This window comes from Epinephelus moara, chromosome 8 (genome assembly GCF_006386435.1).
Source record: "Epinephelus moara isolate mb chromosome 8, YSFRI_EMoa_1.0, whole genome shotgun sequence".
Classification (NCBI taxonomy): domain Eukaryota; kingdom Metazoa; phylum Chordata; class Actinopteri; order Perciformes; family Serranidae; genus Epinephelus; species Epinephelus moara.
In genome coordinates, this window is record NC_065513.1 from 9,353,777 (window position 1) to 9,377,677 (window position 23,901).

General features: G+C 40.8%; 2 long non-coding RNA genes across 3 annotated transcripts in view; one reads left to right on the plus strand and one right to left on the minus strand.

Annotated features, from left to right (window-relative positions):
* LOC126393762 (uncharacterized) overlaps positions 1-23,901 on the plus strand; it is an 88,453-nt gene that overhangs the window by 37,205 nt on the left and 27,347 nt on the right. Inside the window, exon 1 of one of the 2 annotated variants that reach the window (XR_007570300.1) lies at positions 15,624-15,728. The exons of the other annotated variant lie outside the window; for it this stretch is intronic. This is a non-coding gene — a long non-coding RNA (uncharacterized LOC126393762). Of the gene's footprint in view, positions 1-15,623; positions 15,729-23,901 lie in introns of those variants that run through there. 2 annotated transcript variants of the gene reach the window in all.
* LOC126393760 (uncharacterized) lies at positions 5,083-8,264 on the minus strand. The gene is made up of 3 exons (XR_007570297.1): positions 7,715-8,264; positions 7,338-7,403; positions 5,083-5,833 (listed from the first exon to the last, which is right to left on the minus strand). It is a non-coding gene; the product is annotated as an uncharacterized LOC126393760 (long non-coding RNA).

A 23,901-nucleotide genomic window follows, 5' to 3' on the forward strand; every position in this document is an offset into this window, starting at 1 on the left:
GAATCACTTTTGGATGGAATCATAGCTTATGGTGGGTTACCACGTGGTCCACGTGGACCTGTGCCAGCCACCCTTGATTAAATTATAATAGTTTTTAGATGCAACATTTTGCCGAAATATCATATATTAAACATTAACTGGACTATGTTAGAGTTCATTTGGTAATATTTATGCTGGATGCTGAAGATTAACCTGAGATTGTGTGGGATTGTGTTCTGTAACCTACTGGCTATTTTTGTCAATATCGCGGTAGCTAGCTAACAATCTCTGGCTGGCTGCCACAGTCTAGGTAATTCATGGGGAACACTGTAATAACGAAAACTGTGGATTACTGTTGTGCTATGGTCCGTGTACTTCATGGCCATTCGTTTTTTGTTTCGAAATAACAAATTGAAACACGGAAAAACAACCATTACCCATTTTTTGTTTTGAAATGACCAAACGAAAAAGGAAAAAAACGATCCGTCTCCCATTTTTTATTTGATAATAAAGAAAAGAAAAATGGAAAATGAATCGTTATCCATTATCCGTTATCCGTTATCTGATTTAATTTGGGAATTTAAAAAAACCCTGTGGGAAACTCCTTTCTCTATTTTTTGTTCGTTTCTGACCAGTAAGTTGCATTCATGTGGTCTATGAAATGTACAGAGCATGTACATTTCCTATAACTACTAGAATATTGCTTTATCTGACATGTTATGCTAATAAATAACTTTTCTAACTAATCTAGGTCACTCTACATGGACAGCAACTAACGGCATACCACATTACACATTACATGTCCGCAAAAAATGATATGCAATACATGAATTAATAAAAAGTGACGTCAATTTAAGTCAAGTCCGCAACTCCTGTTTCAAAATTATCTCCGAGATGTTTTTCTGACATGAGCGGGTGTTCATGTGTATTTTCCCAGTCGGAAACTCATTTTTCCAATTATTCCGACACCACCTGAATGCAACTTACTGGTCACAGAGAAGAAACTAACAAAAAATAGAGAAAGGAGTTTCCCACAGGGTTTTTTTAAATTCCCAAATTAAATCGGATAATGGATAATGAATAACGATTCGTTTTCCGTTTTTTTTCTTTATTATCAAATAAAAAACGCAAGACAGATCGTTTTTTTCCTTTTTCGTTTGGTGATTTCAAAACAAAAAACGGATAATGATTGGTTTTCCGTGTTTCAATTTGTTATTTTGAAACAAAATAAAAATAATAAATAAAAACACAATTTGAGCCAAATCCCTAATTAACACACACACACACACACACACACACACACACACACACAGATACTACAGGCTGCTAACTGCTAAGCTAGTGGGGGCTAATAGACCCTCCCCCGTCTGCTGTCATAGACAGCCAGGTAAGGATAGTGTTTGCCCTCAGCCTCAGCATCCTTTGTCTCTGTTTTCTTTGCTGATCATGGCATATGATGGGTTCTTAAATAAACAAGAAATTTGAAAAGATTTCAGTCTCATCCTGTGCTCTCAGGCTTCCTGCCATGGTAACATTTAGCTAATTTATTTGTGTGGTGTTGCTCTCAGATGTACTTGATAATGGATTATAGGAGAATCTTCCTAAATGTAACCATGTGTAAAAAAAGAAAATGCTGTGTCTCATGGTAACACAGTAACAGTCTGTCAGTGAGGCATTTATCAACTAATTTTAATTCTGGTCAGTGGGGTGAAGCAAAGATCAGGGGACAATATGGCCCACAAAGGGCCAATGTGTAAAAATAATTTCACAAGAAACAAATGTTAGAATAGGGGGCCAGTTTGGCTGCAGGTTTTCATACCATCCGAGCATATCTTATGTGCCCCTGCTTGATTAAATGAAAATTTGCACACACAATAACCCACTGGAATAGACACTGACATACTTTTCCTGTGACTTCATTTTTGACCTATTGTGCCATCTATTTTGCATTAGGCTACTATATACAATACTGAATGTAGCAGAAATTGAGGTTTTAATTATACAGTCACTGTAAATGTGCACATCTAGGTCCAGTGTGAAACACAATTGTTTGCAGTCTGCGTGCATTATGCATATTGCCCTAATGGGCTCAACATAACACTGAATGTAACCCTGCATGAAACCCATGTGGGCAATTGGCATGGGGCTATTATGGAACCCAATGGACAATGCCATATAAAGCCCATTTTCAGACCATTTTTGACCCACATGGGCCCCACTTACATAAGTTGGCTGGGGAGGCTATTTGCAAGCATACATTAGCTACTGGAATGTTTGCAACTAGCTTACAAGCTAACATATGTTTCAGCTAAAGATTGCTAGCTTCACAAATCACATCAGGTAACCATTTATATGAGTGAAGCTAGAAATCTTCAGCTGATAAATCTTGGTTGCTTTTTCTAAAATGGATTAGCTGATAAGATATTTCTGGAATATTTGGGATTACTGTCATGATAGACTATTTCTTTCTTAGAGTAAATATGATGTAAACAAAGAAACTGGAATTTAATACAAAACACAATGGGATGTTGGTATGATAAAAAATAAGACTAAGACACAACATACTTACTCATGAATAAACCTTTAAGACTGGGTGCTGAATCCTTAATGCAAAAGAAAGATCAGGACAGAATTTTTAATATTGCCACACAAACGTTTCGAGCAAGACGTCCTTCTTCAGTGTGTATTATGGCAGTGTCACAGACAATATGTGGGGTTGATTATAGCCCACCTGAGTTGATTAAAAATGTAAGGGTAATGGCAGTGTTGAATGTTAACACTTAATAATTCAAGAATAAAAGACATAATTTCCCAATTGAATAACTTTTTATAATGCTTTATTTGGCATAAACTTAAAGAGTTCGTTACAATTTCTTTTGTATGAATAAAATAATGAAAGAGGACTTTTTATTCTATTATTCCTTAATTTTATCAAATTTGTCTTTGGACTGTGGGAAGAAACCGGAACACCCGGAGAAAACCCAGCCTAACTAAATTACTTACTAGCTAATAACATAACTAACTAACTAGTTCTGCAGTATGGACACTTGTAGGACATTTGGGTCCTCATACTACCTGTTATAACTTAGCTGCATATGTCTGTATTTTATGCAGACGATGTGGGTAGCAAGAGGCGTATGAGGGCAAGTGTGGTGAGGGGAGCCAACAGCTGTTGGGGATGCTGTATCCTGATGACCTTCAACTACCCTCTTAGAAATTGGCCTCACCTTTTCCCCGTCTGTCCACAGAACTCTTGTCCTCTCTGGTGACAAGGTAGAACTGTCTCAATTCTGCTCCCGCTCCTTAAGCTTCGCAGGGTCTTCTATAGGCTTAATTTTCTTCTTTGCCACCATCTTCCAGTTTGTTATTGACCCCTTACTTGGTTTTGGTGGCAGATCCTTCTTCTGGCCGATAGGGGGAAGGACGGGTCTGGCTGTTACTGTAGGTTTGGGGTTAGAGGCACTGGGTGTGCACCTCTTTGCACTGGCTGCTTCACATTTTGCTTTTGCTTTTATTGGCCAAGTGGTCTTCTTACTGGTGGACTGAAGCTTGCCTTTTTCTGGGACCACCTGCCTGTTTACTATTGACAGATCCTTCCTCTGGGGAATAGGTGGAAGAACAGACACATGTGTCACCACAGATATGGTTACCACCCTCCTGTTCATTGTTGATGGATCCTTCCTCTTTGGAGTGGATGAGGAACAGGCCTGAATGTCACCACTGATTTTGGCATAGTCTGATGTCTGCAGGGCTCAGATTCTGAGGCTGTCATCTTGACATCATCTATGGCTCCTGTATTCTTCAGTTGCCGAGCAACCCTCACAGTGGACACTCTACGTGTTCTTATGCTGGCAGCAGAAGAATCTGCGAAGGCTTTCTTCAGGGCTTCGGGTGAATCTGACGTCAGATTAAGCTGAATGGAGTTCACCTTGCACTGATGGAGAGCCTTTGTAGTCCATCTTTTACTTAGAAACCTATCTTCTGGAAAAGGAGATTCACAAAAACATAACATTATGAAGTTCTGAATCTTTCTGAAACGTGTAAGTGATGAATTTATTGATTTGGTGATATCCCAATTTGGCCTTCATTCCTGCTAATGTTCTTTGAGTTTGTGTCTCTCTGTTTAGACACAACTGACATTTATATAATATCTAATATATCCTTTATGTCGTAAAATTGATTATCAGTGCAAGATTCGCTCGTGAAAAAAGGAGACCAGACCCTGCTGGGGGCGCTTATATTATACATCATCCCTCTAAACCTGACTGAAAATTCTTTCCCATCAGGCTGGACTGGCCCATTTCTTCTAAATGAGGTGGTCACATGGGGCAGTTTTATTCTAATTTGGCTATTATAACAGTTATTATATTTTTAGGGTCATTCCAAATGCACCTGAATAACAAAGGCCTTGATCAGATTAGCTGCAACATCACAAATAATTACTTCAAAAATGATAATTGATATATTTAAACAATAGTCCATGAGCCAAGACCCCAAAATTGACCCACGACAATAAAATGGGTGGGCAATTTCTAGTTTGCCTTTTGACTTGCTACACATGTCTAGTTCACAATTTGGCATGATAGCCATTGCAGACTGGTAGCTTAGTGGTGGTTATCATCAGTACTCAAGTTGTAAAAAAAAAAACAACTGGGGGGGATGGTGGATTTCATCACATGGGGACATAATTTGTGCTGATGACAGCGCAGAGGGTCTGCCATAGCACCACTGTTCTTACATAGTTAGGGTCAAATGCACAGGACAAGTGCAAAGTGGGTCAACCGATGATGCTAATAATAATTAAAGTCAATTTTTCTTTTAGAATATTGAATTATAGTGTATTTTTCAAAAAAGCAGTTAGTGGTATATGATCAAAACTGGTATCTAAGGGTTAATTTTTAATTGTGATTAATTAAATAATATACATTAAACAAGAACCCCTTCATGAAAAAAATGAAAAAGAATTGGAAAAAATATTGATCTTTATTTTATTGCAGTTTAAAGTTCATACAAATACAAATATTGTGGGTTAAAATTCCCAACTTCAGGGCATGGAGTGCAAATTGAAACTTAAAATATGAAAATATATTAAAAATACAAATAATACAAAATACATAGGACCAATTCTATGGCTGCCTACCCCACTCTCCCCTATCTCATAAAAGTTTCCAGAGATTTTCATAGTCATGATTTCTGTTTTCAATATTTCTTGCCCTTGCTTTCAGTCTAAACTTTCTCAGTGGAGGGCCAACACACTTGATGAAAAGTAAGGCTGACATGCTTTTTACCTCTAGGGAGCTTCTAGTTGTGGTTAAAATGTTCATCTGACTAAACCCATGCTCACACTCTGCTGTGGAGATTACCAGAGTGTTCACTGCTTGCAGGAGGGGTTTCAGCTCTTCTAGTGCTGAAATCATTTCATCAACAGTTTTGAGTCTGACCATGTCAAAATATTCCCTCATCCCTCTTTGAATTTGTCTGCCATTATCAAGGTTGAAAAAGGAGCAGAGTTCCTGTATTTCCTTTTCAGCATAACGGACCCGACATGCACCTGGCCAGCTAGATGGCTGCAGCATTTTGATGTTGTTAAGAAAGCTCTGGTATTCTTCCTTGCTCCTCTGTTTACCAGGCAGGCAGCCCAGTCTCATCTCAATACTAGTAGCCAAGGCATTAAAAACTGTTGGTGGTTTCTCTGCTGTACATTGAACTATTTGTCAGTGGAACTCCTTTGAATAGCTTTAAATCCCCTGCTGTCTGAGCCTCTTCTGCCCTTGGTCCAGGTTGCTCGGCCATTGACTTTAACATGCGGACCTGCCGACTGAGACTTGCTTCGGCCTTGGGGAGAGTCATGTTTCTGTCATGAAGGGAGAGAGAGAATTCAGACAGCTCTTCTAAAGCATCATACATGACCCCAAGATTCTGGACAAAGGTTACATTAGAAAGGCAATTTGCTAAACCACTAAACATGCATCTCTCTGTTGAGCTTCTTTTAGGATCAACTGAGGCATCAGAAAAGTGTTTGTGTAGTGCTAGGTACTGCTGCCATACAGCTTTAATGGTCCTATAACTGGATGCCACCCATCTAGTGCTGAGAATTCTCCCTATGTTCAGACACTGTATCGCAAGTTCCTCACAGTGTTCAGTGAGCTCACAGCGGTTTTTGGCGGATGCATGATAGAGACTGTACACTTTGTCAAAGAAAAACTGGAACTCATTCATCCCTGCAATTTCCTCTACAGCATCTCCAACACTCAACTCAAGACGGTGATTCATGCAGTGCCACACCATCACGTTGGGAAACCTTTCTACAATTTTAGTTGCAACACCTGATTTACTTCCTAGCATGACAGAAGCTCTGTCTGAAGCAAAGCAAACAAAGCGCTCCTTCACAATAACTTCCGAGAAGCCATGGTGTGAGAGGTTATTCATCAGAGCTTGATAAATTCCTTCTGCATTGGTAGCAGAAAGCTCAACTAGGTCCAAGAAGAATGTTAGTGGCTCTTCACTCATCCCTAGGCTTGCTCTAATATAAATGATCAAAACTGATTTTTTACTGTCAGTTGTAGATTCATCTATCAAAACAGAAAACTTTGTTCCACTTTGAAGGACCTTTCTGACTACTCTCTTTCTCATTTCACTTGCTATGTGTCGGCTGATTGTTGCACAGGAATAGTCTGAATGTAAAGTTCTTCCCATGTCAAGTCCATTCAAGACTTGCAGATCAATATCAGTTGGTAGATATGTGAAAGGCCTTGCAGATTTCACAATCTTGTAAACTGTGCGAAATACCCAGTAAGTGGTTAAGAAATGATCCCTCTGCATATAAGAAGTCAAGGTTTCCCTTCTTTTTTCTTTTGCTGTTTCCATAGTTTTCTCAGCTGCTTGGTGATAGTCTGACGTTCTATGCTTGTGTATCTTCTTCCGAAAAGACTGCAGCTGTGCTGCTCTGGTTGCACCATAGGCTGTCAATTCAACTGGCTCCCACCAGCATTTGGCCCAACTGCTTTTATCTTTTGGCAGGTTAGGCACCCAAGTTTTTTGTTTTGGCATATTAGCCATGGATATTGCTTAGTTTTCTCTCTGAACATGTTAGATGTCCAGCATTCATGGATATCTTGATCGTTACTGCTCTCTCCCTGGTAATTTTGGCTGTCAGGATCTGGGATGCTTGTTTCCTCTGCACTATCTTCTTCAGCACTATCTTGCCCTGCTGCTGCTTCATCCTCTCTTCTTTCCACTACAAAAACAAAAAGTCTATAATAAACTAATTTGCCTCATGTGCACTGACATAATGAGCTGTATTGGGCCAACTGTCTGACAAAACTGTCTTAACCCAGCACGTAGAATTATCAACAAACCTGTTCCTCCTCCAGCTCTTCGCTCTCCTGCTGTGTCATGTCCTGCCTCCTGGCCACAGTTATCCTCTATGTGAAGAAAACAAGCTCATTATGGTTTTGTTAGAATGACTGAGCAGAAATTTTATGCAAGCACAAAACATTACTTTTCCAGTTGTTTTTTAAGAAAACTACATATTTTCATGAAAATGCCCTACATTCAAGTGTGGATTAAAAAAAACACACACACACACTGAAGACAAAATAGTTTTGGGGCTGAAAATAATTTCTCACCTTCCTTTTAATATCACTGTTTAAATATTAATATAACAAAATATCATATGCCCAAAAATGCTGGCACTGGCTGGGAAAGAGTTAAATTATCTTAAAATTACTAGTACCTTCCATTCTGGTAGCTTCTGTGTCCCCAGTGTTGCCAACTTAGTGACTTTGTCGCTATATTTAGCGACTTTTCAAACTCCTCTAACGACTCTTTTCAAAAAAGCGGCTAGCGACAAATCTAGCGACTTTTTCTGATGTTATTGAAGACTTCTGGAGACTCTGCTGTGAGAGCACGTATCATTCTTATTCTTCTCAACGGGCAGCGGATGCTACCTTGGGCTCCTCTCTCGCCCCAAATCACTCACAGACGGCCCAGTCCTCCCTCCCAGCAGCAGTCAGAGCAGGAGACGTTAACCCCTCCACGTCCAGACTGCAAGTGAATCGCGCATGTGCGGAACCGCCGCTGGCTGATCTATCGCTCTGATCCTGACCTGGTTTACAGTCAGGGCGGGATGTAAATGTAAAATTTTCTTTGTCTAATATAAATCACTGAAAGAAGGTTCATTTGTAGTTCTAAACATATTCAGGGTGTTTTTTTTACTCAGTTTTTGTCTCTCCCACGACATTATTCCTCTCTCCTACAGCAGCCATTACAATTACATGCATATGGAAAATTATGCAAATTAGGTGATGACGTCATTTAGCGACTTCTAGTGACTTTTAGGACAGCCAATAGCTACTTTTCTTACTGAGGAGTTGGCAACAGTGTGTGTCCCCTCCAGCTCCCCTTGTCGTGCCAGCACCATCTTGGTGCTGGGTATCATCATCTATGGAGAAAACAGCAGTGGCCAAATATAGATTATTATTAGGTTAGATTTACTCCCAAAGCAGTCATCATATTTTCAGAGACTGTATAAAGTTCAGCACATATTACTAACTCTCATGCAAATGCCTGTGTGCTCTGATTGCTCTCCCTTGCCTACCGTGCTTCCTCTTTGCAACATGATTAGCTAGCTAACGTTAGCCTATTGAATGTCGAGCCTAACCTAATGTTGGCCTAAGTTAATGCTAGGTAAGTTAATGAAGTTCAAGTCCTCATCTTTTAGCTAGCTAGCTAGCGTTAGCTAGTTAGCTAACAAGAGAGAAAAACATAGCTAGCTCCAAACTTTGTAATGGCTTATTTCCAAAGATTCTACCTTTGGTGGTTAATGACTAAAAAACCTGTTGACTTACCTGTAGTGTTATCTTTGGCCTTTTTAAATCCAAAGAAGTCCCTCAGATCGCGCTGTCCTCCTGGTCGCTTGGCCATGATGACTGCACCTGCGCCATGACCTGCGCTCTGGGGTTCTAGGCACCATACACAGTGTGCTCCATGTTCTAGGCACCATACACAGTCAATGGGTTTCTGCCATATTCAATGCATGATAACCATCACTAAGCTACCAGTCTGCAATGGCTATCATGCCAATGAATAATGTAGATAGGAAAAAGAAAAGAGCAACAAGAATTTGCCCACCTGTTCTATTATAATTGATGGTCTTGCTCATTGACTACTATAGCATACCCCACATCTTTGCGAAGTTGAAAGCAGCAACCTTTGGGGCCACTTCTAGTTGAGACTTTCCAGAAGATTCCATTTCTGACATGTACCGAGGAAGGAATTGTTCCATGTTTTTTGTTTGTGCCAGTAACCAAAAAGTGCCAATTTTACCTCCAGGGCCAGGAATGGCTCCATGTATCCATATGGTATGGACTTAGTATCAATGCCATGGCAGATTAATGTGTAAACAGTTACATAATTACACAGACATACAGTGTGTGGACAGGCTGAGGTGAGTCTGTAGATATTTTTATCACGATGTAGCTAAACTTGTACACTAAACCCACAGCTCAAGTTTGCTGCTTTTATAGCATCTTTTTGGAAACTATCCTATTCAAGCCTTTTCTCTGACCCCAAAGTAAAGAGAGAAAACATTAAAGTGTAATAGAGAGCAAAGTGTCAACACTTTCATTCTCTATTGGCTTCCTATCTCATTTGCCACCTCTGCAAAGATTCGGCTGAGTCCGCAAAGGTTGATTAATCCACACATGATGGCCCTCGTGTTTCCAAGCTCCCTTGTGGCCCTGCTCCACAATCTCTGCTTTGTTTATAATGATTAAATTCACTGTACTCTTTACAAGCCTCCCTATAGATGGAGGATTGACTCCCACTGCAAAGTCACAGATGAGAGCCCCGGCAAATGGGAGAAGGGTGTGTCGGAACAAACCTTGTTAGGTTTCAACAAGCTGCCCTCACACTCCTCTGTGCTGATCCTGTAAATTCACTGTATAGGATGAAAGAGATGCCTCCATCAAGGATGGATGTAAATTCGCATTTAAATATTGAATGGGGCACGAGCTGCGATGAATTAAATCAAAGTGGGCTCTAACATATTTGAATGTGTCAAGTGTCTTTTCACAGAGAGTCAACAGAAACAGTGCTAACCTTACTGTGAAGCTAATATCCCAGCAATATATTGTAGCAACTCTTTCCCAAGAATGTAGAAATTGGACTTCTCTACAAATCTTTAACCATGTTCAATAACAATATTTTCTTGTTTTCTTTTCTTTGACAGACATTTGCAGCTGATTATCCAACACATTCTTACTCCTACCTTGTCACATATCAATATTTGGTCATGGACTTTTTACGTCCAGATATGATGTGCAAGGTACCCTGGATGTGTTGGTTGTTGACAGTCTGGGATGCTGTGTTAAGTTTTGCCTGTTACATGCATTCTCTTCTTTCAAAACACACTTCTGTTTTCACAAGAAATGTACAGTTAGCATACAGTTTCTTTCAGAATAAATGCACTGCATCGGTACTTCAACAACAAACAGGTGGTTGGGTTTAGGAAAAAAAAGAACAGGGTTTGGCTTTACAATCTTACAGGAAGCGTAGACTGGTCTCCCGTGTGAAAGTCGTGGTTGTTGGACCCATCCACCACCTCTCCAGTCCACCCTACTTGGACTTTCGCCACCTTAACATTTATTCTTGTCCCGTCGCATTTCCCACGACAACATCAGGTGCTGTTAAACTGTAACGGCAACTGGCCACCTATCATGCTGACATGAAAGGACAGCTTTTTTCGTCTGTGTCTGATGCCAGAAGTTACCGACCAAGTGCCAGATATTGACGAATTTGGGGTGAGATCAGGTTGGATTATCAATTATACATACACTTTCTTCAGTGTAGCCTTTACTAGAAAAGAAAAGTGACAAAACACAGAAATGACCATTAATAAACAAAACAAGCAAGATACACTGTGTTGGGTGCAATAAGCAATATTAGGCAATATAAATTAAATAACTGCCACTTTAACAACAAAAGAAAGCATCACCAGGGCAGCCAACACAAAGATGTAAACAGTATACACGTGATGGAAGCTACAGCCACAAACACACACATCAAAGCAAAAAGAGACCCTACACAGTTTTTTGCACACCATGTAGTGCAACAAATAACAGTACGTTTCAACACTGTTGCCGTCTTCCTCTGTACAGTTAGAAAGAACAGTTACACTTGTTTTTGTACTCAACTGTCTGAATGGCATGCTGTGAGCCTTGTGCAAAGTCCTCCTCAGTCTGCTCTAGATTTAACTTCTCTGATTAGTCTTTATGAATTCATAATGTAACCAGTCTACTCAGCCTCTCTGTCCCACTGTGCTCCTCAATTTACAAAGCTTTGAGTCACCACTGGAGGATCCACCCTGAGCATATTAGCATTTGGTTTATTGCTAGACCACGCATGCACCTGTTGTTTATGCAATATCTTGGGTGTGTTTGATTTGGGTCACTTGTGCACAGTGCGCTTGCCGAGTGGTGCATTAAATCAGTGATTAACGTAGATGTAATTTTTTAATGTCTCCACGCCTACGGCAGTTGTGGCTGGAGGCATTATGTTTTCAGGTTGTCTGTCCATTCAAAGTAATTTTTTTTTTTCAAATTTGGCACAACCCAGATAGCACACATACATCTGGCCGACGTCGGCCCGATGTATCAAGTTTAGATCGTTAAGACGTAGCAGGGAGAGCGTTTGCTCATTGCCAATACGTCGCAGAGACGTCGGCCTTTAATCGAAAATGACCACCACGCGACGTTCAAACGATCAATAAAAGAAGCTGCACTCAGTGGGCGCTCCTTCATTAATATTCATATGCTTCGTTAACTACGACCTTTATTCATTTAGGTCAGACCTTACAAACTACAAATATTTCACCATTCACTGTGAGAAATCAATGCTAACATTCAAAAATAGCTGACTGTTACCCTATTTCGTGTGTAAGTGTGCACAATGAAGAGCCAAAAGTCAATCTGACAAACTTTATTTTCAAATTTCCACAATCAATATCTGATGGCCAGCCCGCTTCTCCTGGCAGCCTTCAAGAGACAGAAAAGACGATGAGCATGTAACTTCAAGAAACAAATCCCAACTTCACCACTGTATTTTTTTTGTTAGCATTTCAGCTGTCTTTTAGCCAGATTGAAGGCTTTGGGTCCGTCACTCTGCTTGATTTAGTGTTGAAACCGTTAAATAACGGGATCCGGCGGTAACTCCGTTAACTGTTAACAGCAGCTCAACAATCAGTCCTTCATCTCGGAAAAACAGTGGCTTCAAAACTGCGCTATTACCTGTAGCCACCGGGTCAGTTTGCTTTGCAGGGGAGGAGACCTCGACTGATAAATTGCCTATAAAATCACACTAACAACATACCGAAGGCATCCTTAAACTTCACTATTTGACCTCCGTGGTCCCGTTTTCGGATACACAGTGTCAGCCCGCCCAGCCTGACCTCCGCGCTCCTCTCCGCTCCTCTCACCAACACTTGAACACCCGTTTTGGGATACACACTGTCGGCCGGCCTGGCCTGGCCTCCGTGCTCCTCTCCGCTCTTCTCACCAACACTTGAGCACCCGTTCTGGGATACACACTGTCAGCCCGTCCGGCCTGACCTCCGCGCTCCTCTCCGCTCCTCTCACCCACACTTGAGCACCCGTTTTGGGATACACACTGTCGGCCCATCCGGCCTGACCTCCGCGCTCCTCTCCGCTCCTCTCACCCACACTTGAGCACCCGTCCAGGCTGCGGACGTCAGGCCAGGGGGCCGCGGAGATCAGGCGGGAACTGCCCATTGGTTCGACAGCCCATTGGTTCGACATCCCATTGTTCCGACCATATTAAACTCATTGTTCCGAAGTCCGTTCCGAAATCATCATGATGCCCTGTGGTTAAGGTCTGGTTAGGTTTAGGCACAAAAACCACTTGGTTGGGGTCTGGAAAAGATCATGGTGTGGGTTAAAATGAAAAATAAAGTGACAAACACATAAGCCGTGAGCCTGCTCTGCCTCAAGCCGGTCGCGGCGCACCATACGCCCGCCGCGAGCCGTTCAGCACGGCGGACAGTCAGACTAATGGGATGTCGAACCAATGGGCTGTCGAACCAATGATATGGACCCCATCAGGCTGGGCGGGATCATAGGTGAGTGGATCCCAAGTCTCGAGCCCTGCCTGGGACCACGGGTGGCAGCTCCGGGCACTTCCACTTTAACCCAAAATTAGTGCTCACGATAACCAGATGAGCAGATAACGTCAGCTAGGGAAAATAAAATGAAAACACCACAGTTGTAGCCTGTTAGCTAACATGAGCTAAACTAGCTAACAGTGAACGAAAGATAACGTTAGCTGGTGGGGACATGTGCTATACACCCAGTCATGCCTCGCCACTCACCAGGAACCTCTTTTAACGGTCACATAATAAACAACATAGCTATTTTCTGACAATTTATTCCAATTAGCTTACCTGAAACCAACTTATGAGATGCTGTGTCCTCCAAGCTCAGTTCCAAATAAAGACCGCGGAGATGAAATTCCGCCTTCTGTGGCGACTTCCGTATGTGGGCAGGTATATTCTACGGCACTGGGCCGACCTAAAGTCGACGTAACAGAGACGTTTGATGAGCTGGGACAAAAGAGTATTAAATTTAAAGATATCTGCCAATGCGGCCGACGCTTGTCAGACGTTATAAATTCAAGGCCGATGTGTTGTCCTCAGGCCGATGTCGGCCAGATGTATGTATGCTATCTGGGAACTTTGGACCCAAGGATAAATGTCAAGGTCACTGTGTCCTCGTCTGTCTCATTCTTGTGACAGTGATGGCTCAAGAACCCCTTGAGGGACATTTGGCACAAACGTTGACTTGAACTCAGCATTAAAGTGATTAGACATTGGTGGTCAAAGGCCTAGGTCACTGCAACTTCACAAAACATGTTTTTGGCCAAAACACAATAATTTCTACACTAATTGTGACAAAATTTCACAGAAATGCCAAACAGAATAAAATCATGAATCGATGGCATGTTATAGCCAAAAGGTCGAAGGTCAACTTCACTGTGACATGGAAACTGTAACTGTGACTACAGTGGTGCGCAGATACATATGCAAGGCGGTAATTGTGCTGTGTGTGTGTGTGTGTGATTTGTAGGTGTAATTAATGTTTGTTTTGTGTGGTTGTCATTCACACGAGGTGTTTACTGATGAAGTAAGTTTATTTCAAAGAGGACTATGTATCTAACGAGCACAAACTGTACACTGTCGTGAAAACGGAGGTGTATTTTGAAAAGACACAACACGTATCAAGCATCAGTTGACACAGTGTCCCGTAAAATGCCACTGACAAAACAGCGATATTTGACAAGTTGGGATAAGAACATATTGATTCATCAGTTCTTTTTTCATGTGACCACAGTATTGGCAAGTTGCTCACTGGTTAACATAGTTACGTCATCATGGGCTTGTGTGTGTCTGCTACCAGCCACAAAGCAACTTGACTAAACATCATCTAAAATTTGTATTTGGTCATAAGAGTATCTATGCTAGTGATCAGTGTCTGGGCCCTATTTTAACATCACATTTCAACCCAGTGTGCACCGCAAAGTACAGACAGCTAACATAGCATCAGCTTACTAAGCTAAATTACACGGGACCACAGCTAAAAAAAATATGTATAATTGGTTGACACTTTACTGCATCAATGGAGTGCTGAAAAAAAGTTGAGGCCAGCTCAACTTTTGTTTGTAGAGCGTCACGCCCGTCCGCAGAGCCAGCTTTACTGTATGTCACTGGTTCCATTGAAACTGAATAGTAGCATGTTGCTGTATCACTGGTAATGTGAACACAGAGTTGAATTACCGTACTTGAAATAAAAAAAACCTAAAGTGCAAGTGAAATTACCTCATAAAATACAAGTACACAAAAAACAACAACTTTGTTACAGTGCTCCCACCCTGCAAACAACCTCATGTAAAATTATTCAAAAGGGCCAAATATAATAACGCTTACCCATCTGATTATAATAACCACCCCAATTGGGCTGAATATCTGTATTATGGTGATTATAACCTAATTTAATAAATGAAAGCAAAGGGAGGATAATTATATGTTGAGTATTCGTGTGTATGTCTGTGTGTACACAAATCCATGTGTGTATTTGTGAGAATGTGTGTGTTTGTGTATTGAATGTGATCTCATTTTTTGTTGGTTTTAACAAGTCATCTGTCATGTCCTCGGGCCTTTGGGAAAACACAGACTGCTTTATTCTCCATGCAACCACAGTAGTATTTTTCTTGTTTGAAAAAAATTAGTTCAGTCTCCCGTCAAGCCTTGATCTCTCTCTCTCTCTACAGGAGCTTTCTCATTTCCTCTGAGGTGGAAAACTGCCCTGTGTAGCTCAGCGATACAAGGTTCAAACAACAAGCAAGGTCAGCTTGATTACAGTCTCTGGAGTGAGGCAACATACTGTATTTGAAACACGTAGTGCTCTGTTAATTCTTACTTTCAATCCTTTAATGTTTCATTACAAAAACAAGCTTTCTACAGTCCTCTGAAGATTTGTCAGGATGCTTTCTGGAAAACAACATCGGGCTCTTTTTAAAAGTCAAACTAAAGTATTGAACTAGTGTGTCTCCAGAGCTTTTACTTTCATCCCACTAAAACAGGAGGATGGCATGGACATGGTGCCCTATCAGAAAAACAAGAGGCTTTTCTCTAATGGAGCTTTAACTGAATTAAATTCTCCTCCATCTCTACAATGAAGGTCAGTCTCCATCATCACAGGGCAAAAGAGACTAAGTTTGTTTACAGTTTCAGTCAGCGGCCCTGCTGCTGCTAGATTTGAGACTGATTTGGGCTTTTATTTAAGAAATAACAGGGTCTGGTCATCTACCAGGTATGATGGATGTGACATATATGGGTGTAACGATACATCACTCTGGGTATAGATATTAATTCAATGATCAGTGATCCAGTATTATTGATGCAAAGTAAAAACATTGCTGTTTTTAAAATACACCTTTATTATGGAATTTCCATGACACATCCGTGTTATCATTTCCGTCCAACCTCCTTTCTAAACATTCAAATGGTGCTACCAACCAAGAAAAAGACAATGAGAATATTTAGTGATGTCACCTCATATTGATCGAATTAAATCAAATAAAAATCGTTTGGTGGCAGATTAATATCTGCAAAAATCGCATTGTTGTCTAAGGAATCGGTATAACATCTTATCATGATGAAACATATGAATTATACCCTTGTGACACATCTTGATTGAGTACATATTTATTGATCATTACTACACTGGCCCTTTTAAGAACACCTTCTAAGATAAATTGCTTCTCCCTCAGTTTGTTGGGGAGTAGCAGGACACATGTTATCAACTCTTCAGCTGCCTAATTACACATCCAGCAGACACAGATCAACGTTAGCATTCATTTCAAGTCTTGTCCCTGGCCACCTGATTAATGTAAGTCTGAAGTTTATTCTGCATACATTCATATATGTGGTTCTTTAGCTGGTAAATGCACCACTATGTTCACCAGCCAGTCGATAACTTTGTTTGTCAGCTGTTTGGTGCTTTGCAGGTAGTGTCAGAGCTTTATTGCCGAAAAGAGCTTCTTGCTTCTTCTGGAAATGCTGTTGAAAGCAGGGAGAGTAAATGAAAACCAAAATGGTCTCAGAAATATGTGAAATGACCACAACCTCTTAACATCATCCTACATGGTGCAAGCATGTAAGGAGTAAAACATATGTGCCAGCACCATGGAAACAGTGGCAGTTTGCATTTCCATTTTCAGTCAAGATGCGCCATGCCACACCGAGCTGTGCATGAGATGGATCTTCTCAGGAGTAGATCCAAAAGCCAGGCCACCTGCCAGCAGTGATGTCTGGCCAACCGCAGCCAATCCCCCTTCTCCCCCCAAACAAGCTGTGTGAGTTGCAAGTCTCTCCTCACCTGTGTCTGCAGGAGACCAGAGAGAAAGGCATTTTTAAAAGTCTCTGTGTGTCCAGCTCTCAGTACCTTTGTAGCTTCTAACTGAATCTCTGTGGTTTGGAGTTTAGTTTCTCTCCTGTGTCCTGTTCTTACTTTAGATATCTGAATTATTTTACTGTTTCATGTTTGCTATCAGTTGTACTAGAAGTTGTGTGAAGTTGCTGGTCAAAAACTCCTCAAACTTCTTTCCTTACTTTGCTGCTTCACAATACAAGTTTTTACACAACAATATAACCAGGGACTTGTCATGAAGATGTTATAACATTAAATGAAAACCATGGCATACAATAATTTATGACTGATCATGCTATTTATAGGCCCAAAGTGGACCTATTTCTGCACCCCAGGCCTACTTGCCTAATGGAATTTTTACAGCTGCTGCAAAATGTTGCATTTGTGCCCTGAGGAGGGTATGCATCTTCCAGGACCATGTAGATCTACCTGCAGAGAGCAACGTATACGTCTTTGAAACCTTCTATCAAGACCTGTCCTCTTTGAGCTTTGCAACAGTTTAAAAGTTTGGAGGCAGCACTGCAGAACCATACCACAGTAACCCTTTACTACCAGCCTCGTTCATATACAAGGAGGCTGGTGGTAAAGGCCTCTGTGTATCATATGCATATATATATGAAAGTATTGATATATAGCCGCCTAGTATTGTCTGAAGGCTTTTCAGAAAATATGGTAGGAGAAACACTCCTGTGATTTATTATTGCAATTCATTCTTACTACAGTGTCCCCTGTTCTTAATAGTCTCGGAGGCAGTTAGTACAATTGCATGGCAACATTCCCAGTCAAACATATATTGAATATTGGTACAAAATATGATATAATCAAACACTTCAGTGCTGAAAAACTGGTATCATTCTTCCAATATCGTCACAAATGCTACACTTTAATTATGCTTAGATATCAAACCAGTTCAAAGACGCCACAGAAGTTTCAGAAGCTTTTAATCTAACGAGGCAATTTTGAGAAAAGCAAAGTCTTCCAATCCTTTCCCTGAATTGTGTTTATCACTCCAAAGATAAGTAATAAGTCTGTGCTTTCCTCAGGGTCAACTCTTTTTGAATAACACCTCTGGGAGAAGGCGGTGAAGAATATCCATACAATATAAGGCAGATAAAGTTCCCGCTTATGATGAGTTGCCACCTCTTCTTTCTCTTTTTCATTAAAGCCCCAGAAATTCTGTTCAACATATCTTCAGATGTTCTCAGCCAGAGCAACCGCATCAATGCGTAATCATCTGTCAGCAAGTTTCTTCCAATCAGCAACAAAATGCCTCAGATTATAGACTGAGAGATGAGCTATGGACTCTCCTTAGAATTTTATACATATTTTTTCATGCTGTTCCTTCTCTTTTGGAAATTCACATCATCCAAGGATCAAATATAATCTAATATGTAGCCTACAAGGGTTTAACTGATATAGGATCTGGAACAATTGTGATATAAGTGTATGTTTGCAAGTCATAGCCATGGGAATCTATCTCATCTTTCCCATCTATCTGAAATGATGTGAACAAAATCATTTCACCTGTTCTCTGCAGATTTTCAGAGGCAATCAAAATGAAATGAAAGGCATCTTAAATTTAAACAGTAAAAAGGAAGATAGGTTGAGGGGAATAGGATATGACATAAACAAACATAAAGAACATCAGCAACATAAACATTAAAAAAACAACCCTCTATCACAAAAGCGACAAAAGTCCTGAAATGAATTATGCCTCACAGTTTGATACTAGTGTAGGAGTATCTGAGGGCGGATGGAGCTAGATCATGTTTGTGTTAAAAGAAAAATAATGTAGTGTCCAAAACTGTGTTCTTCTCAGATTGAAAAGGCACGCAAACAAGCAATCATTACTGGACACTGGAGCACAGAAAAACATAACCACTACACTAATCACACTATTACGAGGATTAATAATCTAAATACACAATTAAACACACTGCACAATACCAGAGTGGGACAACTCTAACTGCCCATTATCAGATTTTTAATAAAAGTCAATATCTGCCAATGGATATCCGTCTATCCCTTTTGCAGTCTATTGCACCACAGGATCCGTTTTTCATCTACGTATCTATTAGTGATGTGTATGAAGGCCAGAGAGGCTGTCAACACAGTGAGAGTTGGGAAGGCTGTATCATCTCCTCTCATCCGGCCTGGCAGATGGATGGACTCATTTTGGAAGGTCTGATGCCTCTCGCTAGAGCTTACAGTAAATTGAGAGAGAACAGGCAACCTTATCTATCATTTATTTTCAAGATAAAACTGGAAAGCATGTTTTTCCAGCCTCTTCTGCTCTGACTTTTTACAAAGGAAAAGGAGAGTATCAGGGTATTAGATTCTCATCACTTTCTCTGCTTCCAGTAAGCAGAGCTTTACTGCTGATGGAAGAATAGATTGCTAAGGTTGAGATCTGCAGTTAAAAGATGATGAGTTATCATTGCTGTATCAAAAGAAGAGGTTCAGATCATCACATTTTATTGCTGCATCAAGTTAAGACTATCATGCAAAATTAAAGCCATATATCAGCAACATCTAGAAACACCTCTGACTTCTCTGGGCCCGAGCTCGTCTGAGATGGACTGACAGTGGAAACGTGTGCCGTGGTCTGAAGAGTCCAACTGTTTTTGGAGATTACATTGTGTCTTTGGGACTACAGAGGAAAAGGACCATCCAGATTGTTACCAGCACAAAGTTCCAAAGCCATTATCTGGGATGTTATGGGGTGTGTCAGTGCCCATGGCATTATGGGTGACTTTTACATTTGTGAAGGCACCATGAATGGTGAAAGGTACATACAAGTTTTGGAGCAACATATGCTTCCATTCAGACGATGTCTTTTCCAGGCATGTCCCTGCCTATTCCAGTCAGACAATTCCAGGACACATTCTGTGTTACAACAGCGTGGGTTCATAGCAAAAGAGTGCAGGTACTAGACTGGCCTGCCTGCAGTCCAGACCTGACTCCCATTGAACATGTGTGACACATTATGAAGAGCAAAACACGGCAATGGAGACCCTGGACTGTAAGACAATAGTCAAGCAAGAATGGGAAAGAATTTCTCTTTCAAAACTTCAACAATTAGTGTTCTCAGTTCCCAAACATTTACTGAGTGCTGTTGAAAGAAAATGTCACACAGTGGGAAACATGCTCCTGTCCCAGCTTTTTTGGAATGTGTTGCAGGCATCAAATTCAGCATGAGTGTATATTTGCAAAAAACAATAAAGTTTATCAGTTTGAACTTTTGTCTTTGTAATATATTGAATATGGGTCAAACAGGGTTTGCAAATCATTGCATTCTGTTTTTATTTACATTTTACACAGCGTTTCAACTTTTTTGTAATCGGAGTTGTTCTCTATCTGTTGTATAAAATGACTCTCCACCCTTATAATTTAATGCATATATGCAGAAAATGGGAAACTTGAAACTGTCTGACAAATGCCCTAAAAAACCTGATCCAGCCAAGCTGAGTAAATGATCCTCACTAATCCTAAAGAAATTCATTTTCTGTTACAATTCACAGTCCTTCTGATAGCTTAGAATGTCATTGCCCTAACAACAGCTTTGAATCTTGACTGAATCACAGTGTCTGGAGAAATAGTTTGACACACAGACTTTTTCTGTCATTTGAATGCATCACAGTAATTCCTTCAAAAAGGAAGAATTCAATTATTTTCCAACAAATGAGGGTCTCTGTATCAGTAGAGGTAGAAAAAAACAAAAAACAGAACAACAACACTGGCATCCAAATCAGTATGCCTCCATAAGCCAGGCTGTGGTGGCAATTCCTCCTCTCGCGCCTGCATTAACTGCACTTATTCAACCACAGCTTGTGTTGACACCACATTTTGACTGGAGATAAGATAGACAGTGTTTTTTCTTCTTCTTTACGCTCCGTCTCCTGCCAGACAAAGGAGATCCTCTTTTCTCAGATCTTGATTAGCCGATCTACTTCTCCCTCTCTCCAGCTCTGTCTCTTCAGCTTCAACCATTATAACAAGATCCAGATCATGACAGGTCCTCATTTGAAGCGTTGCTAATCGGGAGTCAGGCTGCTGTGCTCGGAGGCACAAATGTCACATGCAGCTTATCAAATGTCAGTTGACTTGCAGGGTAGCTTTTTCCCATTTTCATGTTTGTCTGATATGAACCTCCAGTATCAATATTATTAGTGTGGTTGTTTTGCTGTTGCAGCCAAGCAGAAAGATGTTGCTCTATCAGTTCCTTAGATCAGTGCTGGAATAGCTTTTGCAAAAAAAAAAGAAAAAAAAAAGTGTTTACACAGTGCTTCTATGTGATCTAATGACCTCAGCAGAATGGATTTCAAAATGAAAGAACCGGCCGTCTCATTTGAATAAAGTGGTAAACATGTTATATTTCTGCACAGGGTTTGGCTGAAAACTGATCATTTAAGCCGCTGTTATGTGATTCTTTAACACCCACGGGAAGCAAGAATGACTTGATTTGGCTAATATCCTGTCATCAGCATCATAAACAGAGCAGCAATGCCAATGGTGCCATTTCTTACACTGCACTTCCTTCATGGTTGGGGGTATTGCCCATTTCCCAATAGTTTTCTGCACCTCTGATGATTTGAGATATTCAAGTATTTTTAAGCCAAATCTTAGTTGTTTTAGGTTTATATTTTAGAACAAATGCTGCACAAATATAAAAGAGGAACATAATCTAAATAAATAATTCCAATTTGTTGTTTTCATAGCCTGGCAAAGTTCAATCAGTATTTGCAAACATGAGCTACTCTCTCTCTCCGGAGCTGCTCCATAGGTTCTTTGCATATGATCAAGGACGTAAATATTAGGGCTGGGTATCGATTCAGATTTTCCAGATCGATTCGATTCGATTTTCAAGGACTCAGTTCGATCCGATTCACGATTCGATTCAATTTGATTCGATTCAATTCAGTTCAAAATCGATTCAGTCAAGTATATTTCAATTATGATACAGAATTTGCTTGGATATTAAGATATTTTCTGAGAACCCTCTGACCTGGTGCATTACTATTAAAAATACTGTTTACATTAAGAATTGACCCCAAAGCAGTACATTAGTCATCATGTACTTTTATTTAACATTACCTGACCAACACATACAAAATAAATATTTTAAATTAAATCTAATCACAAGGCAGACAATTTAAATGAACTGGCTACAAAAAATGTAAACAAAGGACATCCACAAGTTTGCTGCCTGTAACCGTCTTATAAAGCTTTTGTGCAATACACTACAGTGGTTGTGATGCACACATTGACTGTATCAGAAGAGAAACAATATACGTAGGTGAACCCTGAAGCAAAGTGAACCCTCTTTCTCAGAGAGGATCTTTGCCTCCCAGTTTGTTCCTGGCGGCAGAGCAGAGTGAACCATCTTTCTTCTCAGAGGATCTTTGTCCCATGAGAGCAGGCATGCTGCTCTCCGTGTCTGTGTAAACAACTTTCGCTGGCGAATTTACAGTCACTAGAAGCACATTATGACCCTTTGTAAAAGTTTCTGTGTGGTACCTGTGTTGTACATGAGCTAACGTTAGCGGCTAAGGAAGGACTGAGAGGCTGTGTGTGTGTGTGTGTGTGTGTGTGTGTGTGTGTGTGAGTGTCTGAGGAGCGTCAGTACGTTAGCTTGTTAGCCATAACGTTAGCCTTGCTGTTTGCCATGTTAACGTTATCGTTGGCAGCCCTGAATAGCTTGTAAAGCTTTAGCATAGTTAGTTAACACATTTGTTATCGGCCCATGTGTTTACTGCTACAGAGAATTAATAAATCTTTGGTTTATTTGCACAACGTCGCCTCTCTCTTTTATCACACTTGCTAACGCTAAGTTAACTTTACCAGCAGATCTGTATGAGGTACAAACGGAGGCTACAGTTAGCAGTGTGCTGATGCTTAGTGGTATTTCTTAATCTTTTCTGTGAAACTGATGTGCATTTAATAAACATTCGTACATTATTAGCGTTATATTTTTAGGGGAAAATGCGAGTGAAAATACTCGCACCGTAGACCCATGCCTTCAGTGGACGCGCTCCCACCATTGTTTGCTGCTCTGTCTTCATTCAGTGTCCGGCCGTCTCGCGAGATCTCTCGCCATGACCTCAGGTGCTAAATGCTGATCTCGCGAGACTACCTGGGATGATAGTACTGCAGGCTGCTGCAGTCTGCTACCGGCTGTACAACACGTCCACGGAGGAAAATAGTTAATAGTAAAAGATCGATTTTTTAATTAATGAATCGATATTGTGCCATTTAAAGGAAAATCGATTCGAATCGATTAAATCGATTTTTTCAACCCAGCTCTAGTAAATAAAAAGGGCCAGTGTGTAAAATGGGTTGAAAACAGTGACATCAGTGGTCAAATTCTAGATTGCAGGGCTCACTCGCTCACCCCTCCCGTTGGGTAAATGACGGCGGCCTCGTAGGGACAAAAAGCCTTGCGCACGAGTTTTTCAGGAGTAGGTCTATCTAGCGACGAGGTGAATATTTATTTAGAAATCTAAACCATGTTACGATATTGTAATGAATCCCTCACGAGCAGGAGACCAGTTTATTTGAGCACTCCAAAAACTCTGTTAACACTCCAAGGGGTAAAAGACTCTGTCCCAAACTCTGACTCTTCTAGCATAACAGACACACTTCATACACACATACTCGTTTACCATACTGAGTGGGGACCCCCTCCCCTCTCTGCTCCACCAATCTCCAGCCCGCACACCAACTGACAGTGTAGCCGGTAAACAGAGCTCAGCTGTTTATTTAGCCTAGCAATATCTCCGGACTATAGTAGCTGCAATGGACGACTTTGAACGCGATTTTGAAGAGTTTCTTGTAGCGGACACAGACCCAGAGCCATACCTGTTTGAGCCGGAGCATACAGATGAGGAACTCCATGTGTTTGATGCTGAGCGGGTGAGAAGAG